The sequence below is a fragment of the Monodelphis domestica genome, chromosome 1, assembly GCF_027887165.1.
Source record: "Monodelphis domestica isolate mMonDom1 chromosome 1, mMonDom1.pri, whole genome shotgun sequence".
Taxonomy (NCBI): domain Eukaryota; kingdom Metazoa; phylum Chordata; class Mammalia; order Didelphimorphia; family Didelphidae; genus Monodelphis; species Monodelphis domestica.
In genome coordinates this window covers 288591535-288613775 of record NC_077227.1, presented here as the reverse complement: position 1 = coordinate 288613775, position 22241 = coordinate 288591535, and the positions used below count along the sequence as shown (strand labels likewise).

General features: G+C 36.0%; 1 protein-coding gene across 1 annotated transcript in view; it reads right to left on the bottom strand.

Annotated features, from left to right (window-relative positions):
- SLC25A21 (solute carrier family 25 member 21) overlaps nucleotides 1-22241 on the bottom strand; it is a 989784-nt gene that overhangs the window by 5328 nt on the left and 962215 nt on the right. The gene's annotated exons all lie outside the window — the stretch shown is intronic.

Genomic DNA, 22241 nt, shown 5'->3' with positions numbered 1-22241 from the left:
AAATTGCTGAAGTACACATTTCCTCACACAGGATTTATAAACACAGTTCATAAAGAAAGACTGGCATGGCATATGGGGATGATTTGTATAATTGGGCTTCACAATGTACTTAGTATTACTGTATCAAAACAGGAGAAATCCAAGCGCACTATTAGCTAATTGGCCAGAATATTTTACAAATGACAGCAACTTCCACCATGAAGCCTACTAAAATGCTCATTTGTGTGTTGGACCCCCAAATGTTAAATTAAATAAAGGCTAATCTCAGTCTGCTGCTATTCCCCTCCAGGTTTTTTGCATTTATTTTCACGTGTAGCTGATCCACTGTACTAGGAAGTGCTAGCTTCCTGTTATTAACAAACCAACTTGGGACGGCTGCAAAACAGCCTGTGACATTCTGTGCATTATAAACAGTAGTAGCAAGTCACTGAGATAATTGGCTGAAGAATTTACAACACATTGTTTCTGAATCCACGCTTCCTTCTTCTTGAAAAAGAAGAGAAAAAAGAAAGAACAGAACAGAAAAAGAAAAAAGCTAGAAAACGTGTTGTTGTTGGGGTTTTTTAAGTCATTCTCTATTTGAATTTTGGTCCTTCAAATTGGTTTCATTTGATTTCCTTTAACTTGCTTCCCTCCCCTGGCATGCTTTCTGACATCAAAGTACTTAATTAGGGCTTATGGGGGAGTCACTTTCCTTCAGACAAATTCTCAGCCTATTTTTATGCCCAGCAGAGCTCACATTAAGTTCCTTTATAATGAATTTGCTGGGAAGTTCTGATAACTTTTTAAGCCCTCATTCTTGCACTGCAGGCTGGGAAACAATCTTTTCACAACATACCCCATGCTGCTTGCCTCCTCCCTTCTAAGGCGGTGATTCAGAAGACTCTTTACATAAAATCAGTATACGGAGAAACAAATGCAGTAATGCTATGCTATGGTATTGATCTTTTCAACAGAAAACCCTGAAAGTGGTCAAGAACATTTATTTCTACTTTGAAAACAAAAACAAACAAAAATTTTAACCTTTGCATGAAGGAGGATAATTTCTATGCTCTTTGAAAATTTCATTCAAACCAATATTCCTGTTCTATGGAAATTTCTAGGTGAGTAGGAATATAAAATGTAAAAGCTTCTATAAGACTTCTTGGACCTGAGCCATACAGGTGCCTTATAGATTTAAAGGGATTTTAGAATCAACAGAGTGCTTCAATAACAAAACAATGCAATGATTGCAGTATGAGTGAAATGTGTTTAAATAATGTTCTTTACGAAGAAGAGAAAAATGCCTTCCTACTATCACTTGAATATTTTGGCAGCATATTGTAGTAAAAAAAGTTCCAGTTCTGTGACTTATTTTTTTACTGTGTGACCTTGAGCAAAGCACAAGGTCTCTGAAGACCACTTTGCCACTCCTCTGAATTAAAAAACTTAAATACCCACTCTTCTTACTTCCTGGGGTTGTTGTGTAGATCAAATAAAATAACATATGAAAGTTTTTTTCACAATTATTTTTAAAAATTCACTATACTAATATATTTTGTATGGTATTCCTTTTGTAATATTATTTTATAATAGTAGGAATTTTGCAGCATCATATTAGTATTGGTCTTGCAAGGAACCCAAAAAACTAACCAAAGACATAACATTTATATGACATAATAGCTAACATTTATCTGGTGTTAGTAGAGATAGTATAGTGGAATGAATGGAGTTTTGGATTTGGAGTAGAGTGGAACAAAGGAAAGAACATTGGCTCTGTAATCATGGGGGTATGGGTTCAAATCCCAAATCTGATGATTTCTGTGTGATTGTGGGCCAGTCAAAACCTCCCCGGATCTCACTTCCCTTATCCATAAAATAAGATTGGTGCAGAGGGTTAGATCGTGTGGCTTCTAAGGTCTCCTCTACCTCCAGAGTTTTGCTATTCTGGGTAGGTTACTCAACCTTTTTTTGGTCTCATCCAAATTTGGAAAATATGGAGCATCTAGGGGGCTCAGAGAATTGAGAATCAAGTCCTGGGTTCAAATCCTACCTCATACACTTCCTAGCTGTGTGACTGCAAATCACTTAATTCCAATTTAGTCCTGACTGCTCTTCTGCCTTGGTATCAATATATAATATTGAATCTAAGATGGAAGGTAAAGGTTTAAAATTTTTTTTGGATAGTGACATTTGTAGTACCTAATTCACAGGGTTATTATGAAGCAAGATACATAATAATTGCTAATATTTATATAGTGCTTTAGATACTATGCTAATAAGATCTTTATAATTTGATCCTTACAACAACCCTGGGAGGTAGTTGCTATTCTGATCCTCATTTAACAGATGGGGAAACTGAGGAAAACAAGGTTATGTGACTTAAAGTCTAGGATGGGCGTTCTATCCAATGTGCCACCTAGCTGCTTTAAAGGCCCACCTAGATATCCGTTCTATTACAAATTTACAAAATGTTTTGCATTCTTTCTCACTTTCCCCTTACAATCAGCCTATGAAACAAGTATAGATATTGTTATGTCCATTTTATGAAAGATGAAACTGAGCCAGGAAAGGGTTACTTGGTGTCCAGGGTCATATAACTAGTGATTGTAAGAGACATAATTTTAATTTAACTCTATTCATAGTCCAGCCCTACTGGCCTTTCCACTATGTTCTGTTTCCTATCTGATGAGTACTCTTTTAAAATTTGGATAAAAGGAGGGTGTGGGAAGTGCATGCAAATACAATATCCTTTAAAGAAGTTTAGGGTACCAGGTTCCTATTCAGATATTAAACCTCCCACTTTCTTTAAAGGAAAGAGATGGTATGAAGTTTGGTCTTAAGGTAAATGACTTACTAAAGATCATAAAAATCATGCCAAAAAACACTTTATATGAATTTCAATTCATCTGAATTAAACAAATATTTACTAAACATTTTCTCTGTTGAAGTTATCCTACTAGGCTCTGGAGTTATCAATATACAATCTAATACTGTTTCTCAAAGAATTTACATTGTATTTGGATTAAGTGTACCATAAGGAAAGTTGAGGACAGGGACATTTAATGACCAAAACATCAAAATATTCATTAGTAAGAAATAAATGTTTTCATCACTATATATTTACAGTTGTACTTTATAGTCGCAAAACTCTTATGCACATTTGAGTTTCATAATAACTTCTCAATAGATAGCTTAAAAATATACACACTTTATGGTTAAGATTTAAAGATTTGCTCATAATGTCTTTTAATTGTTAAAATAATATTTAGTTTTAGCCAACCTTCTCATCTTTCCACCCCAAACACTTCTCTGCCCCCTGGGAAAACAAAAGAAAAATAAACATGTATGGAAAGTCAAAACAATTTTTTACATTGGTACTGTCCAAAAAATATACAATAATTTGTTCATATACCCCTCATATTATTATTAAAAGATTCCCATCCTTTGCCATCTCAGTTATCCTTAGTGTTCTGGGTTTTTTTTTGCATACTGATTAAACAGGGAAATAGGAGGGAAAGGGGAGAAGGGAGCAAGAAGAGTTAAAGTGAGGAACGAACAAGGTAGAGATGGAGATGAGGGAGGCCAAAGCCAAAAAATCTATGTGCCACTGTACCTTTACTGTATGTCCTTTTGTTTGGACAAAGTAAACCTTCTGTTGTTCAATGACTTACAAGTGCCTCATTTTATCTCAATATTGAATCTAAACTAAGAGGGAACAGAGGTTAGAGTACCTAAAGCAATTCCTTAATAATGTTGGATTCTAAATCATTGATGATTCTGATTATAGCTTCTCAGTACTTTAATTCCTTCTTTCTATCTACTTGCAATATTTTGCTTGCCCCGAAAGCCCTAGATTTTAGCTATGAAGCTCCTGGCATTTTTCATTTTGAAGTTTACTATTTCCACTTTGCCCTCTGGTTCTAAGATTTGAACAGTTTTCTTTTAGATTTCTTGATATATGATGCTTATGATGCCATGTTTGACATCCATAATCTGCCTTGAGAAGAAGAAGGTTACAGAATGTTTTCATATAGCATCATTGTCCGTCTAGGTAGATCAATCAATAAACATTTATTATGTGCCTACTGTGTGTCAGAAACAATCAGATTTTAGAGCCATACTTTTGACAATGGTGGAAGTTTGGAGGAGACAATTTATTTTTAGAAAGCCTAGGAAAGGGCTTCAATATATCAGTTACTAACAATCATTCCAAAATTTATGGTTCTTTTCATTTAATACCCATTATTTAATTTTTAACATGGCATATCTAGATCTGTAATCCAAAACAGTGTGAGTTTGGTAAACATTTTTCCCACTTGCCACCTCAAGTTAGTTACATGGCAAGAGAATGATAATAAGATTTGATTTCTTACCGTTTTTCCTCTCAATCTTCTCTGGAAATAAACATATACACATCAAGTTAGAGGGAAATACTTGGTGAAATGCTCCCAGCCTTCAGTTGTCTTTGGCTTTCTTTTACATTTTTACATTTTTATCAACAACTTTAATAAAGATAAAATAATAAATATCTTTAATAAAGATAGTATACATCTCAAATTTGTAGATAAAAAATTGAGCTTTATCACAATATATGAGAGTATCAATACAAAAACAGATATCAGACTTAATTCCACAGTATTGGGGATGCATTAATACTCAACAGTTGGCATTAAAAATGGGCATTTTAGTAGACTGAAAATATTAGTCCAATGTGTGACCAAAAAAAAAAGCTAATATGATCTGAAACTAAATTAATAGAGTTACAGAAGTGGGTTAATGTCTTGCTATTCCCTGCCTCGGTCAGAACATGGAATACTGTGTTTAATTATGGAAATCAAATTTTGGAAGAACAGTGACAAAAGTAGAATGGATATGGCAAAAACAGATTTAGAATGACTGTAAACCATGCCTTAAAAGGATGGATTGGATGAAATTGGGTTGAGTCTGTAGAAGACAAATTATTTTTCAGTGGATATGATAGCTCATGTATTTGAGGGTTTTACACATAGAAGAAGCACTAGACTTATGCTACTTAGGGCCAGAGGGAAGAATAAAGATGAAAGAATAGATTGTAGGGAGGTAGATTTAAGCTTTTCAAGAAGAAAAAGCTTCCTAACATTTAGAACTATTCCAAAGTAGAATGGACTGTTTTGGGAAGTACTCCATTAAGTTCTCACTCCTTAGTGGTATTTAAGTAGAGGTTAGATGACCATCTGTCAGGAATATTTCAAAAGGAGTTACTACTCAGATACAGGTAGGAGTAGATAGCCTTTTAAGTAAGTTGTAAAGCTAAGATTTTAGCACTGTGAATCTCTGTAGGCATTGTGGCATGTACAGACAGAAAAATGTTGAACTGAATTGATCATTTGTATCTAGGAGTTTCAAAGTTTTTTTTTTTAATATCATCAAATCCTTCAATTTTTGAAAGTAGAATATTCTAGAATAGGTGTCTAGCATCTTAAGTAGGAGACATATCAGATTCTATTGCTACATGATTCTTTCTTTAAATAAACATAATGCCCTTGAGCCCCCAAACCAACATTCAGTAAGTGGATCTGGTCCTTTGGTTTGAAAAGGTTTCCTCCAATATTTCAAAGAGGTATTGAGATGGTCACAGTTACCATCTCATAGTGTCAAAATGAAAACAAAATAATACAAAAAAAAAACCAAGATGCATAGTGAGTTTATTGTCATCACCAGAGAAAGTAAGTAGTAGGCAGAAAAAGGATTCTCAGAGAAATGCACTTCGCCATTTCTCCTATAAATAAAAATGTACAAGATGGGAAGGAGAGTTTAAGGATCATTATTATTAAGATCAAAAGGGACCAGAACTGATTTAGGAGGAAAAAATAAAATGATTAATCTTAATGAAAATTATTCCTTTTACATTCTCTGGGGTTCTCACACTGACACCTAGTTCTCTCTAAGCAAATTAGCATGCTTTCTAAACAATAACAACACTCATGTAGCACTTTATGGTTGGCAGATTTATATGTTTTCCCAATTGATCCTCACAAAAACACTGTGAAGTACATTCACAGAATTAAAATATCTTGGCTGAGGCCAAGTGGCCAATAAGAAGCTGACCCTGGGATTTTAAACCAGGTCCTATGATTCCAAAGTACTTTTGGAAGTGTTCCTTTATATTATGCTGACTATCTGAGACAAAGAAAGACTTTCTTGCAGTGAATATTGTAGGGGTAATAGATCAAAGATGAGAAAGACCTTCAAAATAATCTCATTTAAACTTCCAAATCTGAGGAATAGGCTTAGAGAGGCAAAATGTACCTAAGAGGCAAAATGGGTCTGTCTAAGGTCACACAGAGACTCAGTAGTGGAGCAGGTATTCAAACTAAAGTATTCTGATACCAAAGCCAGATTTCTTTCTACTCTTGCCACATTCTCTCAGATGGTTTGAATTTAGTATTGCCTTTTGTTCTGCTCTGGTCTTGACGCAACAAAAGTTAATGATGCATTATCATTTATCTTCTCAAATGCCAAATCTATATTTATATATACACATATACATATTAATGTGTAGATATAGATATAGACGTTATAAGATTGGCCCTGGTGGTTTTGAAACCACCATGACAGTCTCACCTTAAGGGAGGATTGTCTTGAGATCATCATGATGATCTCCTCTTATGAGGGGCAATAAGCTTATGGAATATACTTGTGGAACAATATTGATAATAATATTTTTTCAAAAGTTAGTATAGCTGTGTCACTCAAATAATATTTTGTCTATCACCAGTTTGTTTTTCTGCCTGATAAAAAATGTCCCAAATAATATTTTTTTTTCCTGACCCTGATATCTAAATATTCCAGATTTAGGATAGGGTCACCCCACATCAGAGCATATGCACCTCCCACTTTGGAAAACACACTGCTCTCCTGCAGGAGCACATTTTCTTAGTGGAGTACCCCCTTTCTGCCAAATGGACCCCTGTTCCTGTCCCCCCCCCCCACAGCACCACCCTTATGTAAGTTGGTTATGTTATGTATGTTGGAGTATATGGGAAGTTCCCTTTTCTCTCTCTCCTTTGCTTGTGATATAGCTTTGCATTAAACTGATTCTCATTGTTTTACATGTTATTCTCAGTTTCTGATGTCTTTAAAGGGTTTGTTTTCCTCAGCGTTTCTGACTGGTTCTTAGAGATCAATACCTCCTGTCTGCATGAGAGGTGGGCCAGATTTGGTATGAGTAGAAGAGAAAAGAGATCTGATCTCTTCAGTTTCTTCTAGTTTCTGTGTTTGAGAGTGCAGTGACAATCTACATTCAGCTCTCTCTCCTCTTCACTGAAGAGAGAAAGACTCTGGGAAGGAGCTGACATGAGAGGAGCTGACAGTGTCCATGTTCCTATCCACTGTTTGCTCTATTAGAGATTTTGGGACACTTCCCCTTGAGGAAGACCTGGGACTCTCTCTTGATTGTTCAGAGTTGCCTCACTCTTGGCAGAAGAGCTCCTTCCATCTGTATCGTCTGCTATATATTCTTATATGTATACTTTCTCTGATTTCTGTTTTGATTTATCTTTTCTATTTGCTATGTGTGTTTATTGAGGAACTGGTTTTTGGTGGGAAAGGAATCAAGCTTAGACTTTAAAGCTTGGGGCTCCCTTTTCTCCCTTAAGACATAAGTTTAACTTAGACCTAAAACTTAAATCCCTCAGATGAATAATATTTAAGGAAATGGATAAATATAATTCTAGCTTGGTATTCTCTTTCCCTGAGGAGAACTGAGTGCTAGCTTCTGGCTCCAACTACCTGTTTCTCCTGGTAGGAATAAAAGTCCCTCTTGAAAAAGGATAGAGGTGCAAACACTGCAGATATCAATTCCGTATTCCCTGCAAGCCACCATCCCCTGTTACACACACACACACACACACACACACACACACACGCACACGCACATGCACACACACATGCACAACACATAAATGCACAAATGTGCATATACATATACATACATCTTTACACATTGAACAATTTCTTCAGCACAATTGATAAATAATCTTAAATTCCAGTGACTTGCCTTGGTTCATATTCTTTTCCTTCTGGGGTTCCTCATGCTACCCCTCAACTGCCTAGGTAAGTCCATATCTAGCTATGGAAATGAGGACTGCTTATTTAATTGCATTGCCATTTCTAAAAAGCCAGTCAAAACCAAAAAGTTATATCCCCATTCACACACAAATGTGACTCTTATTAAGCTTACAGGCCTCTCCTGAAGCAATTAGGTAATGATGATTCTTAGTAATACAAATTATCTTAATAATACAAATTAGACTCAAAAAGGACATTCTTCTGTATTTGTCCTAATCTAGCGATAGTTAACTTTTAGTTCCCTCAAATTCAATTCCTCCTCATTGCTTTGAAAGTAAACTTGAGTTCTGAGGAAATCCTCCACTAAAATAGTAGAATTTGCAGGAGGGCATTAAATTGTAAATTCCTTGAAGGCAGAGGTTGTTTTTTTTTTTTGGTAGTACTTAACAGTGCTTGGCACATAGAAGATGATTAGTACATGTATGTTGATTGATTGATTAAATTACCAGACTCGAAGGATTAGGGACAGCTTAGATGGTGATCCTGTGTTAAAAGACATTTTATCATAATTACAGTGGGACCTTGTTTTATGTGACCAATATTTTCCAAGACCCTTCACATGGGTTGTAAATCACACAGAAAAGTAAACCTCATCACTTAATAAGTATTTATCAAATGAACCCACCTTGGCTTGATGATTTTTCTTAGGCTTATTAGAGCTACCAATAGCACTACTCTTGTACTTTGAGGCTATTTTTAATAACTAAGTAGTATTAATGAAACAAAAAAGCAACTTCTCTGACAGGTATAGGACTTGTTATAAGCAAGAACTTTGGATAAAGACTGATGTGGGAGCTAATGTTTGGCACAAAACAATATAATGACCCATACTAATGCTTTTTTAGAATGAGAATGTGTGTGATTGTGTGAGCTGCTGCAAAACTTTATGCTGGTTGGAAAAATGGTGTGAATTCAGCCCATAATTACATTTTTTATTTTACACATTTTTTGCCTTTATTTTTTTGATTGCCAGTTACCTACCTATACCTGAGAATTCATATGTGTTGAGTTTGTGTAAAACAAAGTGTTATCATATCTTCAAAGTTCTGAAGGACAAAGAGTATATTTACACCAGTGTTTCCTTTTTGAATGGCCACAAGCAATTTATTTTCTACTTTCCTGGGATGGAGTGGGGTAGGATCATCTCCCAGAAAGCAATCACCATCTCTATAGGTATTACAAAAAGCACTATAAGAAGCATGAAGGCCAACCTAGTTTTATCTTCCTCTGTACTGTCTTCCCATTTCAACAGGATCATCTAATTCTAATACTGAAAGTCCACACAAATTTTTCTGGGCTAGGTGTAACTCAGCCCAGTTCCCTAGTAGTTTATATTCATTTAATAAAAGGATATTTATTTGGACAGAACAGAAGGATATTCAAGAAGGGCAGCCACCAAGGATATTAGGTATCAACTAGTTGAAGCTACCTCATTTCCTGGGTTCCCTGTTGTGGTCTAATAGCTATGCATCAGTTAGAACCTGTAACTCCCTGTCATGTTTTTGTACTCAGGTGAACAGGAGGTGATGTCAACAGCCTGAACTTTAAGTCCTCTATTAAATCAAGTCTTAAAGATGGTTTAAATACCATGTGAAGAAAAAAAATATTCCAACTTGCATTGGAGAAGACATCACCAAACCTTTGCCACTGATTTATCACCTATAATGGTGACAATTATATTTTGTCCTTTCTTTTTTTTAATAATATTTTATTTGATCATTTCCAAGCATTATTCATTAAAGACAAAGTTCATTCTCTTTTCCTCTCCCCCACCCCCCCATAGCCGATGCGTGATTCCACTGGGTGTCACATGTGTTCTTGATTCGAACCCATTTCCATGTTGTTAATATTTGCATTAGAGTTTCGTTTAGTCTCTCCTCTGTCATGTCCCCTCAACCACTGTAGTCAGGCAGTTGCTTTTCCTCAGTGTTTCTATTCCCATAGTTTATCCTTTGCTTATGCATAGTGTTTTTTCTCCTAGATCCCTGCAGATTGTTCAGGGATATTACACCACTACTAATGGAGAAGTCCATTATGTTCGATTATACCACAGTGTATTAGTCTCTGTGTACAATGTTCTCCTGGTTCTGCTCCTCTTGCTCTGCATCACTTCCTTGAGGCTGTTCCAGTCTCCATGGAACTCCTCCACTTTATTATTCCTTTTAGCACAATAGTATTCCATCACCAACATATACCACAATTTGCTCAGCCATTCCCCAATTGATGGGCATCCCCTCGTTTTCCAGTTTAACTGGTTTTCTAAATAGAATCTTCTACTGGGAAAAGGGTATGCTCACTAGTAATCCTTGTACTTTTATTGGGATAAGACCTCTGATTTAGGCTTTCATATTAGGCATTCATATTAGGCAATCCCAGAAGAGGAAATTTCTTCTATCAATATAGATTGACACTTGCCCTGCAATTTATGGTCTTTTTTTTTAAATAGTATTTTATTTGATCATTTCCATGCATTATTCATTAAAACAAAGATCATTTTCTTTTCCTCCCTCCCACCCCCCCGTAGCCGACGCGTGATTCCACTGGGTATCACATGTGTTCTTGATTCGAACCCATTGCCATGTTGTTAGTATTTGCATTAGAGTGTTCGTTTAGAGTCTCTCCTCTGTCATGTCCCCTCAGCCATTGTAGTCAGGCAGTTGCTTTTCCTCGGTGTTTCTACTCCCTCAGTTTGTCCTCTGCTTATGAATAGTGTTTTTTCTCCTAGATCCCTGCAGGTTGTTCAGGGACATTACACTGCCACTAATGGAGAAGTCCATTACGTTCGATTATACCACAGTGTATTAGTTTCTGTGTACAATGTTCTCCTGGTTCTGCTCCTCTCGCTCTGCATCACTTCCTGGAGGTCGTTCTAGTCTCCATGGAATTCCTCCACTTTATTATTCCTTTTTGCACAATAATATTCCATCACCAACATATACCACAATTTGTTCAGCCATTCCCCAATTGATGGGCATCCCCTCATTTTCCAATTTTTGGCCACCACAAAGAGCGTAGCTATGAACATTCTTGTACAAGTCTTAAATGTGAAAATATGTTGAACACAGAAAGCATATGGTTTGGGATAAAGAATGATGACCCAAGGGATAAAAAGAATATGTGTCCAAATTCTGCTTCTCATACATTCTCTGGTTTCTGATTAGGTTTCTGATTATGGACAATCTCACTTTTCTCAAAGTTGTTGCAAATAACAGATAAGATCATCTGTAATATCTTTTCTGTGCTTACTTGTCCAACATACACTGGAACTGACAGACTGGGTACCCCAGAGAGGCAACTGTTACTACTTTTGAGGGTCTAGGGATAAACCATATAAAATTGTAGCTGATGAGCCACTATTGGTGATATTAACACATTAACAGTTAGTCCTTTGCAAAGGCATTTGTTCAAATTATATAGTAAGAATAGTCCTTACAAAGTATCTCCCACCCCCAAAGTTGTAGCATACTCTTCTACAAATTTACCCAGAGTCTGAATGCAGACTGGGATATACTGTATTTCACTTTCTTCATTTTTTGTTTGTTCAAGTTCTCTTCCACAAAATGACTAATATGAGAAAAGATTTTACATTATTTTACTTGTAAAATCTATATCAAATTGCTTGCTATCATTTGGTAGGGGGGAGAGAGAGAGAGAGAGGAAGAATTTGGTTCACTTTTTAAAAACAATGCAGTAAAGTTTTTTCATGTAATTGAGGAAAAATATAAAAGATTAAAAGTAAAAATAAAGTAAAATCCTTTCCATTTCCATTATGAAATGAAAAGATCTCAGATGGGCACATACCCATCAAATGTGCAGGTCTCATATGGGCCATGCTGGTATTATATTATGAATATAACTAAATTTGAATGGCTATTATGCATATTGGCTTCTTACTATAAAACATGCTATTTGGGGAGAATGCAAAGTTGAGTGGAAATTCCTGTCATTTCTTTATTAGAGAGTACCATAAATTTTTCCAACAGTAAATAATAAGTGCTCTAAAAAGAAAAGGATTCAAAAAGGATTGTGGACCCTGTGATATTCCAAAAAAAATCTGAGAGTTTAACCAAGACATGAGAAATGGGATCACAGGCCTCAGAAGAGTTATCAGCACAAGGCAAATTATTTGACCTCAAAATCCCAACCGACTGGACCATGGTATCCAAAGTATATAGCCAGAAGCTAACAACAGGATCCATAATTTAATGCAAGTCTACAGTGGTTAACATCCAAAGAGACAAAAATCTCTTCAGCAAAGTAACATATTACTTCTTTCTCCATTCCTTTGAATGGCATCCGAAAGTGCTGTTCAATTACCCGCCAGCTGGCTGAAAGTATGAGCTTTTGCTTTAAACCTTGTCTCATTTCAGGACTTATTATTTGCAGAAAGTTATTCTTCACAAAGGCATGCCAGAAGAGAAAAATCCATGCAGATATAAAGAAAGATCTCTTGGCAGGCAAATGAAAAATGAATAGACATTTGGGGATCTCTTCTTTGCAGTGCATTGATTAAAAAATGGATCTTTTTTGGAAGCAAAAGCAGTACTAAGATATTTATGCAAAAATCTAGTGTCTTTTTCTTCCAATCTAACAGGCAAATAAAATTTCTTGGTCCTTTTTTATCCCTAATTCCTATCTCTACTCTCTCCCCAAAATACAAACTTTGATTTTAGCTTTGAACTACTATCACAGAATACCATAGGAATTTTGTTTCAAGAAAACTCATAAACCAAAGTCATATCCTTAAATAATCCCCTTTCTTGTTTTTCCTTTCTGCATTTTGGTCCTTATGACTAAGAAAAATAATTTGAAAAAGTTTTTGCAAACCTTTAAGAAAATTATATGTGTGTATGTGTGTGTGCATATATGTACATATGTATATGTTGTCTGTATATATAACTTGATATCCATCAAATCAAGTAGTCATATAGTCAACTGGAGTGTGACTTAGCATATTTGTCAATAATCCCAAATTCTGGGTAGCTCTCTAGCGACTACTTGTCCAGCATGAAGGACATGTTATAAATACATGTTTCAATAGTATAGGAGTATACATACACAAAAAAGCAGTGCAATAATACAAGAGGGTCTACTTAATAACAGGACATACATAAAGAGTCGAATATGTACAGATAGAAAAAATTAACATAACTTTAAAAAAAAACTTTAAAAACTTTTTAAAACCATTATTAGGCAAAGCTATGACATGTAACTTATCTATGATATGTGACATAATTTTCAACAATTACCACAATTATCAAAGGACAGATGCAACTACATATTAGGTACATTTTATACTCCATCTCTGTCCTTCTGCCCTGATTGACCCCTTGCCTGAAATTCCCTCTTTTCTCATCTCTACTTCTCAGTTTTGCTGGCTTCCTTAAAGACTCAATTCAAATCTGACCTTTTGCAGGAAGCCTTTCTTGGTCAACTCTAACTGCTAGTGTCTCCTCCTCTTACATTACCTTCCACATAATCTGTATTTATTTTATATGTATCTAAGGACTTACTTCTTGTCCTCCCCACCTTATTAAAATTTAACCCTCTGAGGGCAAGGTCTCATTTTGCAGTTCATTGAATCCCCCAATGTTTAGCACAGGTCTGCCAACCCTTAATAAATGTCTATTCGTTGAGGAATTGATATAGGAAAAACAGTAGTCTTATCATCTGGCTACCTGTGAAATCCATTTCTTTTTTTTTTCTTTAATTAATTTATAATATTTTTCTATGATTACATGAATCTTTCCCTCCCCTTTTCCCTCCCCACTTCCAGAGCCAACAAGCAATTCCACTGGGTTCTGTGTAACCATTTCTATAGTTTCCCTTTTACAATTCTAGGTTAGAATGGTCACAGTTAAAATAGACCTAGATCTTTTCTGACCTATCCACCCCTACATCTGAACTACTTAATAGTATGGGTATGACAATCCTCCTCATCTTCATAAACATGTATTAAGTGCCTGTTATATACCAGGTACTTTGCTAAGTGCTGGGGGCATAAAATGGGCAAAAGATCTTCTCTAACCTCAAGGATTTTATAATCTCATGAGGAGACAACATGCAAAAAAAAATGGCAAAGTAAGCTATATGCAGGATAAAGAAGAAATAATTAGCAGAGGGATGGGACTAGAATTAAGGGACTTGGACAAATTTTCTACGTGATTTTAGTTGGGACTTAAAAGAGTCCAGGGAGGTCAGTAGGCAGAGCAGAGAAGGGAAAGTATTCCAGGCATGGGGGATAGCTAGAGAAAATGCTCAGAGCTAAGAGATACAGTGTCATATTCATGTAAAATCTAGGAGGCCCCTAGAAGAATATATGATAGGGAATGTCATAAGAAGACTAGAAAAGTAGAAGGGTACTAGGTTATGAAAGACTTTACATACCAAACAAAGCATTTTATATTTGGTCCTAGAAGTTATAGGGAAGCACTGGAGTTTTTTTTTGAATGGGGCATCAGAATTATACTTTAGGAAAGTCACTTTGGTGGCTGAATGGAGCATAGCTTGGAATGGTGAGAGACTTGAGACTAGCAGACCCAATATCAGGCTATTGTAATAATATAGGCATGAAGTAAAGAGGGCCTGCACTAGGTGGGTGGCAGTGTTGGAGGAGAGAAAGGGATAGGGCAAGAGATATTAAGAAGTAAAGAATGACTTCTAGAGTGCATGTCTGAGGGATTGGGAGGATAATGTTGCCCTCTATAGTAATAGGAAAGGTAAGAAGGGCAGAAAGTTCAGGGGAAAAGATGACTTTTGATTTGGGTATATGAAGTTTAAGATGTCTACTGGACATACAGTTATAGATGGTTGAAAGACAGCTGAAGATGCAAGATTGGAGGTTGATAGAGAGGACAGATATATTTGTGAATCATCAGCATAGAGATGATAAGAGATGATAACTAAATGCATAGGAATTAATAAGATAACCAAGTAGTACAGAGAGAGAAGAGAAGAGGACTTAGGTCCTTCCTTGAGGGAAGCCTATCATCAATATAGGATCTGGATGAGTATCCAGCAAAAGAGACTGAAAAGAAGTAGTCTGATGAGTAAGAAGAGAACCAGGAGAATGTAATGTCCTGAAATGTTAGGGAAAAGAGAGCATCAAGGAGGAGAGAGGTATGGACAGATCAGCTGGTGAAATATGAGAAAGTGGCAATAAGGACAAACACAGCCCAATGAACCCCTGCCTATGAAGTCCTAGACACTAAGGAGTTCCATTTTTCTTGGTTCATTATCTACATGTGAACTCTTTGAGGGGATGGATTGCTTCACTTTTCTATTTGCATCCATAAACCCTAGCAAAATGCTCTTATGATATATGCCAGGAACTATGACACCTAGCAAAAAACAGGCAAAAAGCAGTCCCTCCTCTCATGGATCTCATAGCCTGATGGTGAAGACAACATTCAAACAATTATGAGAAAAAAATATATATAAAGGATAAAATAGAAATAATCTCAGAGGTAAGACACTAAGATAAAAGAGATCTGAGAGAGGGCTCTTGCAGAAAGTGGGACTTTGACTTGAAGCACATTTCTCCCAAGAGGGAGAAATGAGAAGGGAAGGCACATATTATAAATGTTAAATAAATATTTTTATTTGTTATTTTATTTTAAAATATACTAGATGTTATTTCAATGGAGATTTAAAGCTAGTTCAACAATCATATCCAAAGAATTTAGGTTAATTTATTTATTTTGATTTGTAAAAATGCTTTTCTTGATATGATACAGGATTATTTTATTCATTTTTTCAATAACTTACATTAAAACACCAAAGTCACACACATTAAATGAATTATACCAAAGTAAGAGGGAAATAAACAATATGGTGGATGACAGACTCTAGAAAAAAATCAAGATAGATTCATGTACCTTAAAAAAATTAACACAGTTAAATAGGCTTCTTTTAAAGAAATCAATCACCTAAGTTCATAGTTGGCAGTAATTTACATGAAAAAAGGTTGCCAAACAGTTAATAATCCTTAGAGGTATTAAAGAAGAGACTAGATGATAATTGGTCGAGGATACTCTAGAATAAAGTCTTCCCTTTGTTGGATGGTATGGTTCTTTTTAATTCTAAGACTTTAACAATCAATTAGCAAATATTCATTAAATATTTTCTATGTGCTAGGCAGTGGGGCAGGCAGTGGGGCAATCACTGGAGAAACAAAGAAATGAAAGAATCCCTACCCTCAAGAAGTTTTCATTCTATTCAGGTCTGGTTTTTTCTTTACAAATGCTCAGAATTCTTCTATTGTGTTGAATGACTATACTTTCCCCTGTAAGAATATAGTCAGTTTTTCTAGGTAGTTGATTTTTGTAGACCTAGTTCTCTTGCTTTCCAGAATATCATATTTCATGCCTTTCAGTCCTTCAGTGTAGATGCAGCCAGATGCTGTGTTATCTTCACTGTGGTTCCATGGTATCTGAATGACTTCTTCTTAGCAGCTTGTAATATTTTTTCTTTGATCTGATAGTTCTTGAATTTGGCTATAACATTCCTGAGTATTGTCAGTTGGAGATTAAGTACAGGAGGTGATCTGTGGATTCTTTCAATCTCCACTTTTCTCTCTTGTTTTAGAATATCAGGGCAGTTTTCTTGGATAATGCCCAGGCTTTTCCTTTTGTCATGGTCTTCGGGTAGACCAATGATTCTTAAGTTGTCTCTCCTGGAATGATTTTCTAAATCTTCTGTTTTGTGAATGAGATGCTTCATGTTTTCCTCAATTTTTTCATTCTTTTCATTTTGTTTTATAGTGTCCTGCTGCCTTTTGAGGTCACTTAATTCTAGTTGTTGTGTTCTGGTTCTTAAAGACTGGATTTCATCCCTGGTTTTTTGGTCATCCTTCTCCTTCTGGTCTGATTTTCTTTGGAGGTCATCTTTTATTTTCTTTACCTCATCTCTCATCACCTTCACCTCATCTTTCATCCTCTTTACCTCATATTTCATTTCCTTTGCCTCATCTTTCATCTTCTTTGTCTCATTGCCTGGTTGATTTTGGTTTTCAAGACACTATTTTCTGTTTCCAGATGACTTATCTTAGTTTTTAAGTTCTTTTCCCAATTATCTTCAGTCTATCTTAATTGTGTTTTGAATTGCATTTTGAGTTATTCCAAAGCTTGTATCCAAGTCTCTGGGATTCCTGTTTTATTGCTTGATGTTCCTTGATCCTCCTCTATTATATTTGCTTTTTGTTCATTGCCTGTATAGAAGCTTGTAATTTCTTTTTTCTTTTTCTGTTGTTTGCTTATATTTACCCTTTCTTTGCTCTGTGTAGTTGTCTGTGCTCTTGCTCCTCTAATTTTTTTGTTTTGGGGGTTTCCTGCCAGTCTCCCCTCTTGGAGCCTTGTCAAGAGATCTCTTAGTGCAGTCTGTGGGGTTGAGGAGTGTTGGAAGTTGAGCTTCCCTGTTCTCTGAAGACTTTTATTGGATTAAAGTCCAGAAGTCTGTGAGGGAGGGGTGTTGGAGCTTGAGCTTCCCTGACCTCTGAAGACTTTTGATGGGATTAAGTTCAGCTGGGTTGGGCTGGATGTGCCCTGAGGCTAAAACCTCTTCAAAAGCTGGAAAAATATGGAAGGTCTCCATCTCTGTGACCAGGCTGCCTGTTCTGTGCTCCCTCTCCAGGTCCTTCCCTACCGCCTGTGTTTGATGCTCTGAGACTGGCACAGCCTTGCCCACAAGGTACTCCCTCCAGGCTAGCACCTTTGCCCACCCTGAAGTTTCTGCTGCTGCTAGAGGCTTAGTGCTCTAGATGGGAGAAGTGTCCTGGGACCTTCCTTCTTCCTTCCCCTTAAACCCAAGTGTTCTTGAATTCTGGCTTTTGGGGGGGTGTACCTTTTGAATTGAGTCCAGCAGGAGTATTCCTTGGCCCTGTCTTGTTGTTAGGTTTGATTTTCAGTCCCCTAGGAGCATTTAGTTGTAATTGGTAAGGAAGGTTTTTCAGAGGTCTGAACTTTTGCTGCCTCTGCGCCGCCATCTTGACTCCACAAGATGTTTGCATTCTAGTAGACAACATGCTTATATAGAGGTATGTACAAAACATGAATAGAGCAAATACAAAGTATCTTCAGTGGGGAGGGTACTAGCAATTTGTGGGGCAATAAAATATTCATGCAGAAAGTGATGCTTAAACTGGGTCATGAAGAAAATCTTAGTTACCAAGAATCAGACAAGAGGAGGGACTGTTTTCTAGATGTGGATTCAGCCAGTACAATGTGGAAATGAGAAAAACATTGCTGAGGATTGCAAAGTCCTAAGCATTCCCTTCATAAATACTTCCGTGTGCTCTAACATTTGGTGGCATATTATTTCTCCAAATTCCTGGAGGCCTTATTGTTGAAAACCTACACTTCATCAAGAAGATCAAGAATGAACTTTGGATGTGATTGATTGGACTGAACTTTTGATTGAACATTTATTGTAACATTTATGCCAAAAGGGACTGCCCCTAATTTGGCTTTCTGTCAATGCGCCTAGCAAACATTGGTTTTGCTTTCTTTTCTTTTCTATTTCCTCTCTCACTATTCTAATTTCTCTTAGAAAATTGAATATTGTGTATATCTTTAGTTAGAAGTGAATTTAGAACTACAAAATGATTATGTTAAATGATCAATGGGGAGACTAGTCTCCCAATGATCATCAGGGGGGATTGTAAACCTCAAATTTCCTTAGACTTATAATTGTTGAAAATTTCACCATTGAGATATTTCATACTTGGAAAATTTCTTACTGATAGTCTATTGGAATGGGAACTCCATTGGCATGGGAGGTTCCTTCTCTTCCCTTCTTAAGATTATTTTAGGACAGAAACCCTTTGCTGAACAATGGAAAGGACTTTGACCTATGCTTAAGCATAGAACAGGAATTTCTTTGAGTCTTGATTGATTTTAGAATTGATACAATGGAGATACTCCACCCTATTCAGTCCTAATAGGATTGAGTAAGGGCTGCAGCCTAGATCAAAATTTAATTATTCCAATCTCTACCATACTCAAGTTAACAGGATTTAGAAAGGGCTGTAACAAAGGAGTAAAGATTTAATCATTTGAAAAATATGACCTTCAACAGACATGTGCAAAAGCCAGAAACCTCTGGGCGGTCCTGGGTTAAGCGAGAGCCTCCATTGACAGGGAAATTGATGAAGAGTGATTGGTAGATGTGAGGACTGAGGGGAGGCAACTTGGATGGTGTCCTTAAAGATAGGAGGGTCTGGAGACTGGAGGTGGTTGAGTTTTTGGTCGGTGTGGTTCCTGGGCTCTGAGGAAGCTTGCTCTGAAGGAAGCTGAAGGTGGGGGCCTCTGAGACTGTTTCTCCATTTTGGACACGTGAGTAATAGGGACTGATCTCTTTTCTTTGCCCCAGCTATCTAAGGGCTTGGGCCTTTTGGCCCAGCCTAAACAGAAGGGGTATTTAAGCCCTATTCCCTTCTCTCCCCTTTCTCTCTCTATATATATCTCTAATTCCTTTCTTGCTCCTATTGTAATTAAACTCCAAAAAAGGCTGACGGCTGACTTGAGTTTTTCATTTAGGAATTACATAGCTGATTCCTTGGCGACCTTAAATTAATATATATCAGTCTTTTAAAGTGATTCCCTTGTAACATTGTCAATAAAGCTTATTGGGCATATAATATCTTATATTGTTATTTAACTTTTTATGTATACAGAAAGGCTCCAAGAATATTTTGACTTTTTGTGCTTTATGAGGACCAATGAAGCTAAGAATGGAAAGGGCTTGATTTGATATTGATGGTTTTGCTTTGGCTATAATAGCCTATGGAATAAAGAAATATAAAAAAGCTCTCATTCTTATTAGGCCTTAGATCGCTTGTGATTCCACAATGACAGTGACAGAATAGTGGAAAAGAAGGCAGAAGTTGTCAATATTCACTGTTTTAAGATAATCTGTAAACATTAATTTAGCTATTGATAATCTTAAAGTGAGATCCACGAACCTGATTAGGCATAATAATGGAAAAATGGAATCAAAGCAATCTTGATATTCTTAACATAAGTGAAATGAAAAGTCAGAAGGAAGGTGCAACTTAAAGATTTTCATTGGAGAGGTAAATAAAGGAGTTTGCCAAATTGTCTTTATGATGTACCCATAGGCAACAAGAAACACAATTGCATGGACATTTGGTCATTTCATATTGCAGTACTATCATGCTTTTTCTGATTAAGATAATGATATAAAAAGGTCTTAGAGAAGTATGCCTCCTCCAAATAAAACTCCATTAAGTTAAAAGACAGCTGGAAAGACTATAGTAATAAATCTGACAGGAAACATAATTAAGTTCTGTTAAAAGGTAGCCACTAGGGAATTCTACATAAACTCTGGTAAAGATAGGAAGGTAAGGAAAGAAGTTATACCAGGAAATCCATCAACAGCTCCTACAAATAGACCTACAGCCACTTGACCCTATGAATGGTGGAGTAGGATTCATAAGGCAGGGTAAAACTCTAGTAATTGGGAACTTGAAACTAGATCTATCACTCAAAGGTAACTGTATGCAACATGGAAATAGAAAATGGAGCACTGTTCTTGGGATGTGGAAATATACTTGTAACATTAATTGTCAAGCAGAAGAAGGTTCAAATTAGTACCTGAGATTCAGAACTAGGGAAGCTATAGAGAAATCTGAGATCAGTGTGATGATAGTCAAAATCCTATTGGGACCTATCAGGAATATAATAAAAGAAAAAACTAACTCCTGATTATTGATGATACAAGGGGAAAAAGAAAGACTTGTTGAAGCCAGGTCCCACAGTGAACCACTAGGAGACTGAGACAGAAGTGAAAGAATGAGGCAGAGGGTGCAGCCTAATGCCACCCAGTTATTAGACACAGAGGGAACAGGACCAAAAGCAAGGCCCCATCAATCTGTCCAAGACTGCTGAAGACTTGATGGAACACAAAATCCCGTAACACAAAATTCCATAATTAAAAACCCAAAGATGAAAATATTAATAAATAGAAGAAAGCCATGAACAAAATTAATGGATAGTGTAGATTTAAAGAATCTAAAGATATGTAAAGCCCAGAAGAGAAATACAACTATAGACAAGGTTTTGGAGCAAAAAATAGTTTGGGTATAAGAATGACAAGAGTAGCTTGGAGAAAATAAAAAAGAGGTAAAAACTAAAATTATTAATGAAAATAGCGTTTTGGAGAAAAAAAATGAAAGGAGAATAAATAATTCGGTATAGATAGCAGGAAACCTTTCCCAGTGAGTGTGCATCTTGAAAAATAGAATGGAGCAAATAATGCTCTGTTTCTATGAGACAACAAAAAGTATTAGAACAGTCAAAAGACTGAAAAAAAATTGAAGAAATATTTTAAGATATAAATTATTTTTAAAAAATAGATAATAGATTGAGGAGAGAGAAATTGAGAATAATTTGGCTCTCTGAAAATTGTGACCAAACAAAAAGATGGGCACACTATTTTTCAAGGAAAAAACCCCAAAACTTCCCATATCTATTTATTGATTTACCAAGGGCAAAGGGAAAATACAAATAATTCATTTATCACCCCTGAATGAAATTTCAAACTGAAAACATTCAGTAATGTTATAACCAAAATGCAAAGCTTCCAAGTCAAAAGGGGAAAATTGCTATAAGCAGCAAGAAATAAGGACTTTAAGTACCAAGGAACCACAACATACACAATGATCAGCAGCAACATTATAATGGGGGCAGGGGAAGGAATCTTGGAATATGATATCCCTAAGGCAAAAGATAAATACTTACAACTAAAAATAACTTACCCTGAAAAGCTAAGTATAATATTGGAGGGGATAAAATGGATTTTTAATAGAATAGAGAACTTTAAAGCATTACAGATAAAAAGGTGAAAGCTACATAGAGACTGAAATACAAACACAGGAGTTAAGAGAAACCTAGAATGGTTCAACAACTAGAAAGTGCTAAATTCTTATAAAATACTTAGATTCTAACAGGGGAAGATGAAAATGTGAGCCTTCACAATTTCCTTATTTTAAAAGACCATAAAAATAATTAAGTAAGGCTTAGGGTGGTTTTATTCTATTTTGTTGGTTTTTAAGAGAGGAGAGAAAAAAGTTGGAAAAAGAAATACACTTGGGAAGAAATGAGGGAAAATATAGAGAAATTTACAATTTCAAA